The 3,349-nt window shown below is 50.1% G+C and overlaps 1 protein-coding gene across 3 annotated transcripts in view; it reads right to left on the reverse strand.

Moving 5' to 3' along the window:
- Positions 1-1,882, reverse strand: part of MORN3 (MORN repeat containing 3) — a 26,795-nt gene extending 24,913 nt beyond the window's left edge. For 2 of the 3 annotated variants that reach the window (XM_037744197.1, XM_017544281.2), the window contains exon 1: positions 1,804-1,882. The gene's annotated coding sequence lies outside the window, so the exon portion shown is untranslated. The remainder of the gene's footprint in view (positions 1-1,803) is intronic. The other variant, XM_037744196.1, reaches the window with a different exon arrangement.
- Between the last annotated feature and the right edge of the window lie 1,467 nt (positions 1,883-3,349).

Consider the following 3,349-nt stretch of genomic DNA (forward strand, 5'->3'; position numbering starts at 1 on the left):
GCCTGTAATCCCAGCAATCTGGAAGGCCGAGGCAGGTGGATCACCTGAGGTCAGGAGTTTAAGACCAGCCTGGCCAACATGGTGAAAACTGGTCTACTAAAAATACAAAAATTAGCCAGGTGTGGTAGCCCACACCTGCAGTCCCTGCTACTCGGGAGGCTAAGACAGGAGAATCTTTTGACCTCGGGAGGAAGAGGCTGCAGTGAGCTGAGATCGCACCACTGCACTCCAGCCTGGGCAACAGAGCAAGACCCCATCTGAAAAAAAAAGAAGAGGCCGATCGTGGTGCCTCACGCCTGTAATCCCAGCACTTTGAGAGCTTGAGGTGGGCAGATCACCTGAGGTCAGGAGTTCGAGATCAGCCTGGCCAACATGCTGAAACCCTGCCTCAACTAAAAATACAAAAATTAGCTGGGCATGGTGACACATGTCTGATATCCCAGCTGCTTGAGAATCACTTGAACCCAGGAGTTGGAGGTTGCAGTGAACCAACATCATGCCACTGCACTCCAGCCTAGGCAACAGAATAAAACTCTGTCTGGGTTTTACATTTTTTCTCTTTTTTTTTTTTTGAGATAGAGTTTCACTCTGTCAACCAGGCTAGAGTGCAATTGTGCGATCTCAGCTCACTGCAACCTCTGCCTCCTGGGTTCAAGTGATTCTCCTGCCTCAGCCTCCTGAGTAGCTGGGACTACAGGCACGTGCCACCACATGTCTCTTTGTAGAGACAGGGTTTCACAATGTTAGCCAGGATGGTCTCAATCTCCTGACCTCATTATCCACCCTCCTCAGCCTCCCAAAGTGCTGGGATTACAGGTGTGAGCCACCACACCCGGCCTACATATCGTTATTATATACAGAAAACCAGTAGCAGGTACCCTAAGGCAATGATAAATGTAAAAATAAAAACATTGGAAGAAACAACTTAATTCTTAGCTAGATGCTATGGTTTAGAGTTGGCTGGGCTCCAAGGTCTCTGTTAAAAATAGAGATTAGCAGCCAGGTGAGGTGGCTCATGCCTGTAATCCCAGCATTTTCGGAGGCCGAGGCCGGTGGATCACAATGTCATGAGAACGAGACTATCCTGGCCAACATAGTGAAACCCCGTCTCTACTAAAAAAAAAAAAAAAAATAGAGATTAGCAAATGTTAAAAGAGGTGTTAATTGCCACGTGATCACCAAATTGACTCTCCTTGGCTTGCTCAGAATTGTAAGAGAACCCAGACTCTAATAACTTTCTTATGATGTCATTGGGTGTTATTTCACACCTCATCAGTGTAACCTAAAATCACCCTCCATCCCACACTTTAGGTAACATAGGTTCTACTCCAGAGGAGACTGTGGTCTTAACACGTGAGCTGTTGACAGGAAATGAAAGTCTGCCCAGGTTGTTCTGGTGCTGAATTACAGACCAGCCTGGCAGCATGGGGCTGATGCCTGCAATCCCAGCATTTTGGGAGGCCAATATGGGAGTATTCTATGAGTCCGGGAGATGGAGACCAGCCTGGGCAACCATGGTGAGACCTCATCTCTACAAAAAATTAAAAAATTAGCTTGGCATTGTGGTGCAGGCCTGTCTGTAGTCCCAGCTACTCGGGATCCTGAGGGGGAGGATCCCTTGAGCCTCGGAGGTCAGGACTGCAATGAGCTATCATCAGCGCCACTGCATTCCAGCCTAGGCGACAGAGCAAGACCCTGTCTCCAGGAGGAAAAAAAAAAGGACCACAATGGAAAGGGGGCGGGGCCCAGACGACTTGGTGTCAGTCAGGATTCCTGGCCCTGCCCCACCTGCGCCCAGCTCACCTGCGCTCACCGGCGGGGTCGCAGCCTCCAAACTTAGCCTCCTTCAGCTGCGCGCGCCGCGGGCCCGGCCAGGGTCGCTATGGCAACGCGCCACCCCAGCCTAGCGACCAGGCAGTGCCCGCCCCTTCCTGCCGAGACCCGGTAGCGGCAAAATTTGAACGGCAAATCTACCTCACATTGTGTTTGATTTTTGAGACGAAAGTCTCACTCTGTCGCCCAGGCTGGAGTGCAGTGGCGCGATCTCAGCTCATTGCAACCTCCGCCTCCCGGGTTCAAGCGATTCTCCTGCCTCAGCGTCCCGAGTGGCTGGAATTACAAGCGCAAGCTATCACGCCCGGCTAATTTTTTGTATCTTCAGTAGAGACGAGGGGGGGTTTCACCATGTTGGCCAGGCTGGTCTTGAACTCCTGACCTCAAGTGATCCGCAGGCCTCGGGCTTCCCAAAGTGCTGGGATTAGAGGCGTGAGCCACCATGCCGGACCATCACACTGGTTTTTAGCCTTGTGGGGATCTGGACTGCCTTGAGTGTCTAATGGGAGCTCTAGAGACCCCCGCCTCCAAAGGGTGCCTACTCATTACCCTACACAAGTCAGCTTCCGTCATTCTTTTCTCACCCTCCAGGGCCTCCCCTGGTCACTCCAGTAAAAGCCACAGCCCTTCCGGCCTTCAGGGCCCTGTGTGATCTGCCTGCCCCCTCCCCTTTCCACTCTGACCTTGCCCCCAACTCCTGGCACCCTGTCTCTGCTCCAGCCACACACTTGCTTCCTTGCTGTTCCTGGAAAATACTGGCCATGTTCTGGCCTCAGGGCCTTTGCCTCTTTTGTCCCTGCTGCCAGGACATCTGTTTGTCAGGAAAGCAGTCTGGATCATTCCCTTCTCTCCTTCAGTGCTTTATTCAAAAGTTACCTTCTCAGTGAGGAGTTCCTGGAATGACCCTATTTAAAGTTGGAATTTCCATATATACTTGCCAACCCTTATTCCTGTTTTATGTTCTCTGTAGCACTTAGCACCAACACACATACACCCCTTATTTATTGTCTGCCTCTTGGAAGACAAACATTTTTTTCTTCTAACTTCTATTTTCAATAAAACTTTCAAACACAGAAAAAAGACATAATGACAATGAACACCTGTTACCGCCTCTGGCCATATTTAACAATTACTGGCATTTTGCCCTGTTTGAAAGCAGAAGAGTTTTTGTGCTTTCTCACTGCCACCTCCGTAGGACCTAGAAGTGTGCCAGACACATAGTAGTTGTTCAATAAATATTTGTTGGATGAATAAATGAATGAATGATGTGCTTTGGGGGACTCCCACTGCGAGAGTTGGTGGTCCTCAGGTTAAGGAGTCCTAGAAAGGAGCCAGAGTCTCAGCCAGGTGTGGTGGTTCGTGCCTGTAATCCCAGCACTTTGGGAAGCCAAGACAGGTGGATTACTTGAGGTCAGAAGTTCAAGACCAGCCTGGCCACCATGGTGAAACCCTGTCTCTACTAAAAATACAAAAGTTAGCTGTGCATGGTGGCACACACCTGTAATCCCAGCTACTT

Source organism: Cebus imitator, unplaced genomic scaffold (genome assembly GCF_001604975.1).
Source record: "Cebus imitator isolate Cc_AM_T3 unplaced genomic scaffold, Cebus_imitator-1.0 Scaffold169, whole genome shotgun sequence".
Classification (NCBI taxonomy): Eukaryota; Metazoa; Chordata; class Mammalia; order Primates; family Cebidae; genus Cebus; species Cebus imitator.